We start from the raw sequence: 16,390 nt of genomic DNA on the forward strand, positions 1-16,390 counted from the left end.
CTGGCAATAGGCGTGTGGCCGTCTTTCTCAATTATTATTTTAAACCTGATCACTAGTGCCTCGATATTCGCCGACACTTACTTCTCCTATCTTCTCCGTTTCATTCCCCATTACTAGATCCAGCAGTGATTCCTCTCTTGTCTGCCTGTCTCTCATTTGTAATTTTATCGCTCCTGCCTGCTCTCCCTGCCTCCCTCTCGCTCTCACTCATTCAGTCACTCGCACACTCACGAACACGCTAATTCACTCACTCTATCCATCCCTCATTTCCTCCTTCCCTCACTCCCTCCCTCACTCACTCACACATCACTCCCTACCTCAATCTCTCCACCGTAAAGATTGAGAGAGACATCAGTAAGACAAAGACCAAATTAATAGATTGGAAACAAACTATTTTTGAGGGGATGAGATTGGAACCTGGGAAGGTGAACTTGGAAAAAATCTTGACAAAGATATAGAACAGGTTTTGGGAAATATTTGAAACGGTGATCAATAGAGTTCAAGAGAAATACATTCCTCTAAGAAAAAAACAACACATAGTCAATAATGAAACATTGTGGATGAATAAAGAGATAAGGGTAAAATTGAAATTGAACAAATGCATATTCTAACTAAATGGACAATAAATGAAATGATGATGAAGGGGAAAATGAAGACGTTCGGAAGGATGCCAACAAGCAATCAGGAAAGAAGAAAGGAAATACAAAATTAAATTATCAAGAAATAGTCAATTATTGCACTGAAATGTCAATAACATCAGGATAGGGATAGGGCCAACAAGGGATACACAAGATATCCTCAGAGGTAATAACAGTGAAATGCATGGAATATTGAATAGTTACTTTGTCTCAGTATTTATCAGGGAGACTATACATGCTCAACATAACTTCTCCGCTTTTCAATTCAATCCCCCTGGAAATGAACCCCAGTGCTTGGCTTGTTTTTTTCTATGTCGTCACTTCTTTTAGTGATTTGTGTGATTGCAGTCCGAGATCCTTGGTTAAACCACACTTGGAGCACTGTGAACACTTCTGGTCTCCCTAATATCAAAAGGATATCGAGGAATTGGCGAAGGTGAAAATAATGATGATGCCAGAACTGAAAGATAATACCTGTCAGGATAGATTTAACAGGCTGACATGATGGAGGTCTTTGGATAATGAAAGGGTTTGATTGGGTCGACGTAGAGAAAATGTTTCCACTCGTAGGGGACTCTAAAACTATCGGTTATCAATATAAGATAGTCACTGATAAATCCAATAGAGAATTCATGGGAAACTTCTTTACCAAAGAGTTGCAAGAATGTGGAATTCGCTACCGTCAGGAGTCGTTGAGGCAAATAACATCGATACATGAAATGGCAAACTAGATAAACACACGGGGGCGAAAGGAATGGAAGAGTGTGCGGATGGGGGCAAATGAAGTAGGGAGGGAGGTGTCTTGTGTGAAGCATAAAGGCTGGCACAGACCCGTTGGGTCAAAAGGCCTGGATCTGCGCGGCAAACTCAATGCAAACAACGACAGATTACTGATTTTCTGAGTCCCCAAAAGAAACACTTAGAATGTGCAAGGGGGCGCCTGGATTCGAACCAGAGACCTCTTGATCTGCAGTCAAATGCTCTACCACTGAGCTACACCCCCACATCTGTTAACCATTCTTGCACGCACAATGTAATGGAGCTCAGTTGCAGGCAGTCACCAATGTTGACATTACCAACATGAAAAGAAGCTTCATCAGTTATTCTGGGAGACAAATAAATACAGCAATCAGAAATGAATCATGAACGGCATGAGTCACACTATTCTGTACAGATGCGATGCACAACCCGACATGGAAAGCCTTGTCACTAAACTTCAGTGAGCACATCCTTACCACAGAACACGGAACTGGAAGCACCAGACAAACGACACCTGAATTTCAACCAGATGTTTCTCCAGCAGCTGTCAAGTGCTCTCTAACTGTGCTCTGCCCCAATTCTGTAGATCGTTACAGTCAACACAAGAAACAACAGGTTCAATGTGCAGATTCACAAGATCATGCTCTCAGTGCCATATATGTAAGTTTACAGAATATGGAATCAATGTAATAAATAAACATCCAGCAAGCATTTGGCAAGAGCGGACAGGAGGAGATAGTGTGTGAAGTGACTTTAATATTTGTTAAGTCAATAGATTCATTTACAGGTTACGGAACTGAAGTGGGACTTAACGAAAGGGAAAGTGTGTAAATTGCATCCTGGCCATGAAATAAGAAGCTGTGAGTGTCGAAATTGTGACGTCGCCAGGAAATCAAATTGGAAAATGCTGAAAGCCTCTGTTTGACACGCGGATGCTCGCAGAGAGTGCTGGCAATAGGCTTGTGGCCGTCTTTCTCAATTATTATTTTAAACCTTATCACTGGTGCCTCGATATTCGCCAACACTCACTTTTCCTATCTCCTCCGTTTCATTCCCCATTACTAGATCCAGCAGTGATTCCTCTCTTGTCTGCCTATCTCTCATTTGTAATTTTATCGCTCCTGCCTGCTCTCCCTGCGTCCCTCTCGCTCTCACTCATTCAGTCACTCGCACACTCACGAACACGCTAATTCACTCACTCTATCCATCCCTCATTCCCTCCTTCCCTCACTCCCTCCCTCACTCACACATCACTCCCTACCTCAATCCCTCCACCGTAAAGATTGAGAGAGACATCAGTAAGACAAAGACCAAATTAATAGATTGGAAACAAACTATTTTTGAGGTGGTGAGATTGGAACCTGGGAAGGTGAACTTGGAAAAAATCTTGACAAAGATATAGAACAGGTTTTGGGAAATATTTGAAACGGTGATCAATAGAGTTCAAGAGAAACACATTCCTCTAAGAAAAAAACAACAAATAGTCAATAATGAAACATTGTGGATGAATAAAGAGATAAGGGTAAAATTGAAATTGAACAAATGCATATTCTAACTAAATGGACAATAAATGAAATGATGATAAAGGGGAAAATGAAGACGTTAGGAAGGATGCCAACAAGCAATCAGGAAAGAAGAAAGGAAATACAAAATTAAATTATCAAGAAATAGTCAATTATTGCACTGAAATGTCAATAACATCAGGATAGGGATAGGGCCAACAAGGGATGCACAAGATATCCTCAGAGGTAATAACAGTGAAATGGCTGGAATATTGAATAGTTACTTTGTCTCAGTATTTATCAGGGAGACTATACATGCTTAACATAACTTCTCCGCTTTTCAATTCTATCCCCCTGGAAATGAACCCCAGTGCTTGGCTTGTTTTTTTTTTGTCGTCACTACTTTTAGTGATTTGTGTACCTGTAGTCCGAGATCCTTGGTTAAACCACACTCGAGCACTGTGAACACTTCTGGTCTCCCTAATATCAAAAGGATATCGAGGAATTGGCGAAGGTGAAAATAATGATGATGCCAGAACTGAAAGATAATACCTGTCAGGCTAGATTTAACAGGCTGACATGATGGAGGTCTTTGGATAATGAAAGGGTTTGATTGGGTCGACGTAGAGAAAATGATTCCACTCGTAGGGGACTCTAAAACTATCGGTTATCAATATAAGATAGTCACTGATAAATCCAATGGAGAATTCATGGGAAACGTCTTCACCAAAGAGTTGCAACAATGTGGAATTCGATACCTTAAGGAGCAGTTGAGGCAAATAACATCGATACATGAAATGGCAAACTAGATAAACACACGGGGGCGTAAGGAATGGAAGAGTGTGCGGATGGGGGCAAATGAAGTCGGGAGGGAGGTGTCTTGTGTGAAGCATAAAGTCTGGCACAGACCCGTTGGGTCAAAAGGCCTGGATCTGTGCGGCAAACTCAATATGAACAACGACAGCGACAGATTCCTGATTTTCTGAGTCCCCAAAAGAAGCACTTAGAATGTGCAAGGGGGCGCCTGGATTCTAACCACAGACCTCTTGATCTGCAGTCAAATGCTCTACCACTGAGCTACACCCCCACATCTGTTGACCATTCTTGCACGCACAATGTAATGGAGCTCAGTAGCTTGCAGTCACCAATGTTGATATTACCAACATGAAAAGAAGCTTCATCAGTTATTCTGGGAGACAAATAAATACAGCAATCAGAAATGAATCATGAACGGCATGAGTCACACTATTCTGTACAGATGCGATGCACAACCCGACATGGAAAGCCTTGTCACTAAACTTCAGTGAGCACATCCTTACCACAGAACACGGAACTGGAAGCACCAGACAAACGACACCTGAATTTCAACCAGATGTTTCTCCAGCAGCTGTCAAGTGCTCTCTAACTGTGCTCTGCCCCAATTCTGTAGATCGTTACAGTCAACACAAGAAACAACAGGTACAATGTGCAGTTTCACAAGATCATGCTCTCAGTGCCATATATGTAAGTGTACAGAATATCGAATCAATGTAATAAATTAACATCCAGCAGGCATTTGGCAAGAGTGGACAGGAGGAGATAGTGTGTGAAGTGACTGTAATATTTGTTAAGTCAATAGATTCATTTACAGGTTACGGAACTGAAGTGGGACTTAACGAAAGGGAAAGTGTGTAAATTGCATCCTGGCCATGAAATAAGAAGCTGTGAGTGTCGAAATTGTGACGTCGCCAGGAAATAAAAGTGGAAAATGCTGAAAGCCTCTATTTGACCCGCGGATGCTCGCAGAGAGTGCTGGCAATAGGCGTGTGGCCGTCTTTCTCAATTATTATTTTAAACCTTATCACTCGTGCCTCGATATTCGCCTACACTTACTTCTCCGATCTCCTCCGTTTCATTCCCCATTACTAGATCCAGCAGTGATTCCTCTCTTGTCTGCCTGTCTCTCATTTGTAATTTTATCGCTCCTGCCTGCTCTCCCTGCCTCCCTCTCGCTCTCACTCATTCAGTCACTCGCACACTCACGAACACGCTAATTCACTCACTCTATCCATCCCTCATTTCCTCCTTCCCTCACTCCCTCCCTCACTCACTCACACATCACTCACTACCTCAATCCCTCCACCGTAAAGATTGAGAGAGACATCAGTAAGACAAAGACCAAATTAATAGATTGGAAACAAACTATTTTTGAGGGGATGAGATTGCAACCTGGGAAGGTGAACTTGGAAAAAATCTTGACAAAGATATAGAACAGGTTTTGGGAAATATTTAAAACGGTGATCAATAGAGTTCAAGAGAAACACATTCCTCTAAGAAAAAAACAACAAATAGTCAATAATGAAACATTGTGGATGAATAAAGAGATAAGGGTAAAATTGAAATTGAACAAATGCATATTCTAACTAAATGGACAATAAATGAAATGATGATAAAGGGGAAAATGAAGACGTTAGGAAGGATGCCAACAAGCAATCAGGAAAGAAGAAAGGAAATACAAAATTAAATTATCAAGAAATAGTCAATTATTGCACTGAAATGTCAATAACATCAGGATAGGGATAGGGCCAACAAGGGATACACAAGATATCCTCAGAGGTAATAACAGTGAAATGGCTGGAATATTGAATAGTTACTTTGTCTCAGTATTTATCAGGGAGACTATACATGCTTAACATAACTTCTCCGCTTTTCAATTCTATCCCCCTGGAAATGAACCCCAGTGCTTGGCTTGTTTTTTTTATGTCGTCACTACTTTTAGTGATTTGTGTACCTGTAGTCCGAGATCCTTGGTTAATCCACACTTGGAGCACTGTGAACACTTCTGGTCTCCCTAATATCAAAAGGATATCGAGGAATTGGCGAAGGTGAAAATAATGATGATGCCAGAACTGAAAGATAATACCTGTCAGGATAGATTTAACAGGCTGATGGCTGAAATGATGGAGGTCTTTGGATAATGAAAGGGTTTGATTGGGTCGACGGAGAGAAAATGTTTCCACTCGTAGGGGACTCTAAATCTATCGGTTATCAATATAAGATAGTCACTGATAAATCCAATAGAGAATTCATGGGAAACTTCTTTACCAAAGAGTTGCAAGAATGTGGAATTCGCTACCTTAAGGAGCAGTTGAGGCAAATAACATCGATACATGAAATGGCAAACTATATAAACACACGGGGCGAAAGGAATGGAAGAGTGTGCGGATGGGGGCAAATGAAGTAGGGAGGGATGTGTCTTGTGTGAAGCATAAAGGCTGGCACAGTCCCGTTGGGTCAAAAGGCCTGAATCTGTGCTGCAAACTCAATATGAACAACTGTAAACAATTTTACAACACCAAGTTATAGTCCAGCAATTTAATTTTAAATTCACAAGCTTTCGGAGGCTTCCTCCTTCCTCAGGTAAATGTTCAGGAGCTCCTCGAAGCCTACGCATTTATACATATAGAACTCCACATGGTGTTTACAGAATGCCCCTGCAACTGCCCGTTGCCAAGGCAATCACCGTGTTCAGACAGAGAGGTGTCACCTGCAGAACCCCCGAATACACATTCAACAAAAAAACAAACAGGAAAAAAAAACAGAGAGAGGCAGAAACATCCGGAAGGCAGAGAAAGCCAGCAAATGACCCATTATATTAAAAACAGATAACATTTGTTCGCTGGTGGGGTAACGTGTAGCGTGACATGAACCCAAGATCCCGGTTGAGGCCGTCCTCATGGGTGCGGAACTTGGCTATCAATTTCTGCTCGACGATTTTGCGTTGTCGTGTGTCTCGAAGGCCGCCTTGGAGAACGCTTACCCGAAGGTCGGTGGATGAATGTCCATGACTGCTGAAGTGTTCCCCGACTGGGAGGGAACCCTCCTGTTTGGCGATTGTTGCCCGGTGTCCGTTCATCCGTTGTCACAGTGTCTGCATGGTCTCGCCAATGTACCATGCTCTGGGGCATCCTTTCCTACAACGTATGAGGTAGACAACGTTGGCCGAGTCACAGGAGTATGAACCATGCACCTGGTGGGTGGTGTCCTCTCGTGTGATGGTGGTATCTGTGTCGATGATCTGGCATGTCTTGCAGAGGTTACCGTGGCAGGGTTGTGTGGTGTCGCGGACGCTGTTCTCTTGAAAGCTGGATAATTTGCTGCGAACGATGGTCTGTTTGAGGTTGGGTGGCTGTTTAAAGGCGAGTAGTGGAGGTGTGGGGATGGCCATAGCGAGGTGTTTGTCCTCATTGATGACATGTTGAAGGCTGCGGAGAACATGGCGTAGTTTCTCCGCTCCGGGGAAGGACTGGACGACAAAGGGTACTCTGTTGGTTGCGTCCCGTGTTCGTCTCCTGAGGAGGTCTATGCGATTTTTTGCTGTGGCCCGTCGGAACTGTCGATCGATGAGTCGAGCGTCATATCCCGTTCTTACTAGGGCGTCTTTCAGCGTCTGTAGGTGTCCATCGCGTTCCTCCTCGTCTGAGCAGACCCTGTGTATTCGCAGGGCCTGTCCATAGGGGATGGCCTCTTTGACGTGGTTAGGGTGGAAGCTGGAAAAGTGGAGCATCGTGAGGTTGTCCGTGGGCTTGCGGTAGAGTGAGGTGCTGAGGTGCCCGTCTTTGATGGAGATTCGTGTGTCCAAGAAAGAAACTGATTCTGAGGAGTAGTCCATGGTGAGCTTGATGGTGGGATGGAACTTGTTGATGTTATCGTGTAGTCTCTTTAGTGATTCCTTGCCGTGGGTCCATAGAAAGAAAATGTCGTCGATGTATCAGGTGTATAGTGTTGGTTGGAGGTCTTGTGCAGTGAAGAAGTCCTGCTCGATCTTGTGCATGAAAATGTTGGCGTATTGGGGTGCGAATTTGGTCCCCATGGCTGTTCCGTGTGTTTGGGTAAAGAACTGGTTATCGAAGGTGAAGACATTGTGATCCAGGATGAAGCGGATGAGTTGTAGGATGGCTTCCGGAGATTGGCTGTTGTTGGTGTTGAGTATTGATGCTGTCGCAGCGATGCCGTCATCGTGGGGGATACTGGTGTATAGTGCCGAGACGTCCATCGTGGTGAGAAGTGTTCCTGGTTCAACTGGTCCGTGGGTACTGAGTTTTTGTAGGAAGTCTGTAGTGTCACGACAGAAGCTGGGGGTTCCCTGCACGATGGGTTTCAGGATGCCCTCGATGTATCCAGAGAGGTTCTCACACAGGGTTCCGTTGCCTGATACGATGATCGTCCGGGTGTGTTGGCTTTGTGTATCTTTGGGAGGCAGTTGAAGTCTCCCACGCGGGGAGTACGTGGGATGAGAGTGAGGAGGATGCTTTGAAGGTCTGGATCGAAGGTCTTGATCAGTTTGTTGAGCTGGTGGGTGTGTTCTTTGGTCGGATCTGCGGGTAACCGTCTGTCGTGTTCCTGGTTGTCCAGTTGTCGGTATGCTTCTTTGCAATCGTCTGTTCTGTTCTGTATGACTATGGCTCCTCCTTTGTCCGCTGGTTTGATGACGATGTTGCGGTTGGTCTTGAGAGCGTTGATGGCGTTGCGTTGTGCTCGGGTGACATTCTGGACTGTCTTCTGAGTGCGGCTGATGAATCTGGCATTGACGCATTTCCTGACAGCTTGAGCATACATGTCCAGCTGAGGGCAGCGACCCTCCGGAGGGTCAATATGAACAACGACAGCGACAGATTACTGATTTTCTGAGTCCCCAAAAGAAGCTCTGAGAATGTGCAAAGGGGGCGCCTGGATTTGTACCAGAGACCTCTTGATCTGCAGTCAAATGCTCTACCACTGAGCTACACCCCCACATCTGTTGATCATTCTTGCACGCACAATGTAATGGAGCTCAGTAGCTGGCAGTCACAAATGTTGATATCACCAACATGAAAAGAAGCTTCATCAGTTATTCTGGGAGACAAATAATGACACCAATCAGAAATTAATCATGAACGGAGTGAGTCACACTATTGTGTACAGATGCGATGCACAACCCAACTTGGAACGCCTTGTCTCTCGGCTTCATTGAATATATCCTCACCACAGAACGCGGAACTCGAAGCACCAGCCAAACAACATCAGAATTTCAAGCAGAGGTCTTCAGCTGCTTTAAATCCTCTGTCACTGTGCTCTGCCCCCAGCTCTTTAGATACTTGCAGTCAACAAATGCAGTGCCAGGTTCAATGCGTGGTTTTCCAAGTTCATGCTATCAGTGCCATATATGTAAGTGTACAGAATATAATAAAGATGCATCCAGCAGGCATTTGGCAAGTGTGGCAGGAGGAGCTAGTGTGTGAAGCAACTGTAACCTATTAGTTAGGAGGCAATGCTGAACCTGGTTCCAGTGATTGAGATAGTTAATGTGGAGCAAATGTCCTTGGGGGAGCATTTCGGGAACAGCGAACAGAGTATCATAAGGATTAGAATAACAATGGAAAAGGAGAAGGATTAATCTAGAGTAAAAATACTTAATTGGAAGAGGGTCAATTACAGAGGATTGAGAACTGATCCGGCCCTGGTAAAATGGAATCAAAACTGTAATCGAGCAAAGAGCGGCTTTTGAAGAGGAGATTGTTCGGGTACAGTCTGTGTACATTCCCACAAGAGGAAAAGGTAGGGCAACTAAAGCCAGAGCTCTCTGGATGACGAAGGAGATAGAGAATAAAATGAAGCAGAGGAAGTGGCCGTATGGCAGATGTCAGGTTGATAATACAAGTGGGAACCAGGCTGAGAATGGAAAGTTCAGAGGTGAAGTGAAAAAGGAAACCACACTTGGAGTAACGTGAACAATTCTGGTCTCCAGATTTTAAGAAGAATAAAGAGGAATTGGCAAAGCTGAAACAAAGATTCACAAGGATGATAATAGAACTCGGAGCATATACTTCTCAGGAGGACTAAACAGGTTGGAGCTCTTTTCTCTGGAAAAGGTGACCTGATAGAGGTCTTTAAGATTATGAAAGGGCTCGATAGGGTAGACGCAGAAAAAACGTTTCCATTTGTGAGGGAATTCAGGAGAATCTTCTTTACCCAAAGGGCGGTAAGAATGTGGAACTCGCCACCAAAAGGAATAATTGAGGCAAATGGCATAGATGCTTTAAAAGGGAAGCTCGATGAAGAGATGAAAGAGAAAGGAATGTGTAGCTGATAGAACGAGATGAAATAGGGCAGGAGGTGACTCATGTGGTGCATAAATACCGGAATTGACCAATCGAGATAGCTAACCTGTTTCTCTGCTGAAGCTTCAATGTAAACAACAATCCTGCTGCTACAGGGAATTCAGACTTACTGTATGAATCACAAAATCATTTAGAAAGAAGAGGGAGTATCGGGATTTAAACGAGCGATCTCTTGATTTACAATGAAACAACGCAATTAAGCAATGCACCCACTGATATCGTCCACGGATGAAGTAATGCAACGGAGTTCAGTCCCTGGCAGTCATCACTGAAGTGAGAACCAAACTGAAAAGAAGCTTCATCAGTTATTCTGGGAGACAAATAATTACAGCAATCAGAAATGATTCATGATCGGAGTGAGTCACAATATTGTGCACAGATGCGATGCACAACCCAACATGGAAAGCCTTGTCACTAAACTTCAGTGAACACATCCTCACCACAGAAGGCGGAACTGGAAGCACCAGAAAAACGACACCTGCATTTCAACCAGATATTTCTCCAGCAGCTGTCAAGTGCTTTCTCACTGTGCTCTGCCCCAATTCTGTAGATCGTTACAGTCAACACAAGAAACAACAGGTTCAATGTGCAGATTCACAAGATCATGCTCTCAGTGCCATATATGTAAGTGTACAGAATATCGAATCAATGTAATAAATAAACATCCAGCAGGCATTTGGCAAGAGCGGACAGGAGGAGATAGTGTGTTAAGTGACTGTAATATTTGTTAAGTCAATAGATTCATTTACAGGTTACGGAACAGAAGTGGGACTTAAAGAAAGGGAAAGTGTGTAAATTGCATCCTGGCCATGAAATAAGAAGCTGTGAGTGTCGAAAGTGTGACGTCGCCAGGAAATAAATGTGGAAAATGCTGAAAGCCTCCACTTGGCCCTCGGATGCTCGCAGAGAGTGCTGGCAATAGGCTTGTGGCCGTCTTTCTCAATTATTATTTTAAACCTTATCACTAGTGCCTCGATATTCGCCTACACTTACTTCTCCGATCTCCTCCGTTTCATTTCCCATTACTAGATCCAGCAGTGATTCCTCTCTTGTCTGCCTGTCTCTCTTTTGTAGTTTTATCACTCCTGCCTGCTCTCCCTGCCTCCCTCTCGCTCTCACTCATTCAGTCACTCGCACACTCACGAACACGCTAATTCACTCACTCTTTCCATCTCTCATTACCTCCTTCCCTCACTCCCTCCCTCCCTCCCTCACTCACTCACACACTCACTCTCTGCCTCAGACTTCAGTGAACACATCCTTACCACAGAACGTTGGTCTGGACGCACCAGACAAAGGACACCTGAATTTCAACCAGATTTTTCTCCAGCAGCTGTCAAGTGCTCTCACACTCTGCTCTGCCCCTAGCTCTGTAGATTGTTACAGTCAACACAAGAAACAACAGGTTCAATGTGCAGTTTCACAAGATCATGCTCTCAGTGCCATATATGAAAGTGTACAGAATATCGCATCAGTTTAATAAATAAGCTTCCAGCAGGTATTAGGCAAGTGTGGACAGGAGGAGATAGTGTGTGAAGCGACTGTAACATGTGTTAAGTCAAAATATTCAGTTACAGGTTACGGAAGAGAAGTTGGTTTATCAAATGGAAAAGTGTCTCAATTGCAGAATTCACATCCTAACCATGAAATAAGAGACCGTGAATGTCCAAAGTGGACAATGCTCAAAAGCCTCTGTTTGACCCTCCGGATTCGAATAGAAATTGCTGGCCACAGGCTTGTGGCCGTGTTTATCAATCATTATTTTAAATCTTGCCGTTTATGCCTGGCTATTCTCCTATACTTACTTCTCTTACCTGCACCGTTTCATTTTCCATTATTGGATCAAGCAGTGATTCCTCTCTTGCCCACCTGTCTCCCTTTTATCATTACATCGTTCCTGCCTGCTCTGTCCGTCACCCTCTCGCTTTCACTCATTCATTCACTCAAACGCTCACGAACTCACTCACTCCCTCCCTCCCTCAATCCCTCCGTAGTAAAATATTTAGAAATACTTAAGTAAGACAAATAACAAAGTAATTGATTTGAAACAAACTAATTTTGAACGGATTAGAATAGAACTGGGGAAGTTGAAAAAAATTGACAAAGAGATAGAACAGGAGTGGGAAATATTTAAGAAGGTGATTAATCTCTCTCTGGCACTCCCTCAAAGTCGAGAGGGGACGGGAATGGAAGGGTTCGATGAACGAGGGAGGAAGAGGGCCTGTGTGGAGAATGGACGCTGGCATCGAACAAGTGGGCAAAATGGCCAACTGTGGACTCAATGTGAACAACAATCCTGCAGCTGCAGGAACAGACTGACTGCATGACTTCCGACAGGGAACAATTAAACGATAGAGGGGGCGCTTGGATTTGAACCAAAGACCTCTTGATCTGCAGTCAAATGCTCTACCGCTGAGCTACACCCCCACATCTACATGAATCGTTAGCACACACAAGTCAATGGAGTCTAGCACCTGGCCATCATCAACATTGATCGCACCATTCTGAAAAGAACCTTCATGAGTTATTCTGATAGGCAAGAATATGACTCCACCTCCAGAGCCTGACCCGTCCCTCAGAATCTAACTCTTCCCTTCGAGTCTGCCTCCGCCCTCAGAATCTGACACGGCACTCAGTGTCGGATCCCCTCCCCCAGCCTTTGACCTCTGCCCCAGAGTCTGACCCTTCCCCCAGAGTCTGACCCTACCTCCAGAGTCGGACTCCTCCCCCAGAGTCTGAACCTTGCCCCAGAATCTGACACCTCCCCCAGAGTCTGACCCGACACCGAGTCTGACCACTGTCCCAGAGCCTGACTCCTCCCCCAATGACTGACTCCTCCCCCAATGACTGACTCCTCCCTCAATGACTGACTCCGCCCGAAGAGCCGGACACCTCCACAGCGTCTGAGTCCTCCCTCAGAGCCTTACTCCTCCCTCAGAGTCTAACTCCTCCCCAGAGCCTTACTCCTCCCTCAGAGTCGGTCCCCTCCCCCGAGTCTGACTGTTCCCCCAGAGCCTGATTCCGCCTACAGAGACTGACTCCTCCCCCAGAGCCTGACTCTTCCCCAGAGCTTTAATCCTGCCTCAGAGCCAGACACCCACCCCGACCCGATAATCTGACTCTTCCCCCAGAAAGTGAACCCGCCCCTGTATCTGACTCCGCCCTCAGGGCCTGACCCTGAAGAGGAGAGATTGGGTTGACTCGGCCTGTATTCACTCGAATTTAGAAGAATGAGAGCTGATCTCATTGAAACAAAAAAATTCTGACAGGACGAGACGGATTGGATGCTTGGAGGATGTTTCCGCTGGCCGAGGGGTCCAGAACAAGGGGTCACAGGTCCGGGGTAGGACATTTAGGACTGAGATGAGGAGAAATTTCTTCACTCAGACGGTGGTGAACCTGTGGAATTCTCTACCACAGAAGGCTGTGGAGGCCAAATCACTGAATAATTTGAAGAATGAGAGAGATCGATTTCAAGACACTGAAGGCATCAAGGGGTATGTGGAGAGAGCGGGAATATGATATTGAGATAGAGGATCAGCCATGGTCATATTGAATGGCAGAGCAGGCTCGAAGGGCCGAATATGCTCCTATTTTCTATGTTTCTTCGCCGGAGCAGCAGACGAGGGAGAAAAGAACGGAAGGGGAGGGAGATCGCGTGAGATGAAGTCGGGTGGGAGGATGCTTGTGTGGAGCATCAACGATGGCAGAAACCAAACGAGTCGGCCTGTTTCCCTGCTGTCGACTCGATGTAAACAACAATTTTACTGCTGCAGTGAAGGCAGACTGAGTGCACGGTTCCCAAGGTAAGAAGTAAAAGGTGCAAGGAGGCGTTTGGATTTGAACCGAAAATCTTGTAATCTGCAGTTATATGCTCTAACACTGAGCCACACCTTGACATCTGTGATGATTTGGTGCACTTACAAACTGATGAAGCTTCTTTTCAGGTTGGTTATATTAACATTGCTGACTGCCAGGTACTGAGCTCCGTTACGTTTTGTGAGCAAGAAATCATCACAGATGTGGGGGTGTCGCTCAGTGGTAGAGCATTTAACTGCAAATCATGATGTCGTTGGTGCAAATCCAGATATCCACTCTCCCTTTTTTAACTGCATCCTGTTGGGAGTCATTCCGTCGGTCTACCTTCCCTGCAGCTGCAGGTTTGTTGTTTATGTTGAGCAAAATTGAGTCGACAGCAGAGAAACAGGCCACTCGGCCCACCTGGTCTAAGCTGACACTGATGCTCCACAATAGCCTCCTCCCTCCCTACTTCATCTGACCCCATCATCATATCCTTCGATTCATTTCTCTCCCATATGATAATCCAGCTTCCACTAAAATGCATCTACAATATTCCCCTCAACTATTCCTTGTGGTAGCGAGTTCCACATTCTCACCGCTCGCTGGGAAAATAAGTTTCTCCTGAATTCCCTATTGGATTTATCAGTGACGATCTTATATTGATGACCTATGCTTTTGGACTCCCCAACAAGTGGAAACATTTTCTCTGTGTCTAAAATGTTTATAATCTTAAAGACCTCGATCAGGTCACCCCTAAGCCTTCTCTTTTCTAGAGAAAGGAGCCCCAGCCTGTTCAATCTTTCCTGATAGATGTCTCATCTCAGTTCTGGTATCATCCCAGTAAATCTTTTACGCACCTTCTCCAATGCCTCGATATCCTTTTTATAATATTGTGTAATTTTATTATTTTATGTATTGTCTACAGATGGGGATGGGCAACCCAATGGTGTTTCAATATTGACTAGTTTGTTTTTTGAGGAATATATTTCTGCTAAACTCTATTGATTTCCGTTTTCAATATTTGCCTCTGCTGTTCCATCTCTTTGTCTGTCAAAATGTTTAACAGTTTATTTAACGTAGTTCCAATCTCATCCGCTGAAAATTAGCTTTGTTCCAATCTATTACTTTGTCTTACTAATGACTTTCTCAATCTCTTCGGGTAGAGGGATTGTGGGAGTGAGACAGTGAATGAGTTAGTGTGTGAATGAGTGAGTGTTTGAGTGATTGAATGCGAGAGGGAGGCAGGGAGAGCAGGCTGAAGCGATGAAATGATAAAACAGAGACAGGCAGACAAGAGAGGAATCACTGCTGCATCTAGTAATGGGAACTGAAACGGAGGAGATAAGAAATGTCAGTTTCGGGGAACATCTAGGCAATAGCGATCATAACATAACGAAGTTTCGAATAATGATTGAGAAAGACGGCCACAAGCCTGTCGCCACCAATTTTTGCCTCCATCTGACGGAAAAAATGAGACTTTTCAGAATTTTCCACTTTCTTTTCCTGGAGGATTCACACTTTGGACACTCACAGCCTCCTATTTCATGGCCAGGTTGTGAATTCTGCATGTTACACACTTTTCCATTCATTAAGGCCCACTTCTGTTCCGCAACCTGCAATGGAATGTATTGACTTCAAACAACTTACAGTCACTTCACACACTGTCTCATCCTGTCCACACTTGCCTAATACCTGATGGACGATTATTTATTACATTGATGCGATATTCAGTACACTTCCATATATGGCAGACAGAGCATGATATTGTGAAACTGCACATTAAACCTGCTGTTTCTTGTGTTGGCCGCTGGGGCAGAGCACAGTGAGATTGCATTTGACTGCAGCTGGAGAAACCTCTGGTTGAAATTCAGGTTTCGTTTGGCTGGTGCTTCTTGTTCCGCGTTCTGTGGTGAGGATGTGTTCACTGAAGCTTAGTCACAAGGCTTTCCATGTTGGGTTGTGCATCGCACCTATACACAATAGTGTGACTCACTGCATTCAGGAAACATTCTGATTGTCATAGTTATTTGTCTCCCAGAATAACTGATGAAGCTTCTGTTCAGGTTGGTTATATCAACAATGGTGACTGCCAGATACTGAGCTCCGTTACCTTGTGTGTGCACGAAATCATCACCGAGCATTTAACGGCAGATAAAGAGGTCTCTGGTTCAAATCCAGTTTCCTCCTTTTAAATTCTTATCTCGGGAATCAGACACTCAGTCCGTCCTTCCCTGCAACAACAGAATTGATGTTTTTATCGAGTCTACAGCAGGGAAGCAGGCCACTCATCTCCTTTGGTCAATGCCGCTGTTGATGCTCCACACGAGCATCCTCCCTCCACACTTCATCTCACCCAATCACACTCCCCTTCCGTCACTGTCCCCCAACCTGTGCTCATCCATCTTCCCTTTCACCCATCTGTCCTGTTTGCTCCGACTTCTCCTCCTGATGGCGAGTTCCACATTCTCACCACACTGGTGACCATCTTTTGCGATGACCTCTCGTTCTGGTCTTCCCCACATGATGGAAACATTTCCTCCACCCCAGTCCA

The 16,390-nt window shown here is 44.7% G+C and overlaps 4 non-coding genes across 4 annotated transcripts; all 4 read right to left on the reverse strand.

The window, feature by feature from the left end:
* Positions 1–1,569: 1,569 nt before the first annotated feature.
* On the reverse strand, positions 1,570–1,641 carry trnac-gca (transfer RNA cysteine (anticodon GCA)). Its single transcript has one exon. It is a non-coding gene; the product is annotated as a tRNA-Cys (tRNA).
* A 2,273-nt stretch (positions 1,642–3,914) lies between these two features.
* trnac-gca (transfer RNA cysteine (anticodon GCA)) lies at positions 3,915–3,986 on the reverse strand. Its single transcript has one exon. It is a non-coding gene; the product is annotated as a tRNA-Cys (tRNA).
* Positions 3,987–8,599: 4,613 nt separating this feature from the next.
* On the reverse strand, positions 8,600–8,671 carry trnac-gca (transfer RNA cysteine (anticodon GCA)). Its single transcript has one exon. It is a non-coding gene; the product is annotated as a tRNA-Cys (tRNA).
* A 3,722-nt stretch (positions 8,672–12,393) lies between these two features.
* On the reverse strand, positions 12,394–12,465 carry trnac-gca (transfer RNA cysteine (anticodon GCA)). Its single transcript has one exon. It is a non-coding gene; the product is annotated as a tRNA-Cys (tRNA).
* Positions 12,466–16,390: the final 3,925 nt, after the last annotated feature.

Source organism: Heptranchias perlo, chromosome 20, assembly GCF_035084215.1.
Source record: "Heptranchias perlo isolate sHepPer1 chromosome 20, sHepPer1.hap1, whole genome shotgun sequence".
Taxonomy (NCBI): Eukaryota; Metazoa; Chordata; class Chondrichthyes; order Hexanchiformes; family Hexanchidae; genus Heptranchias; species Heptranchias perlo.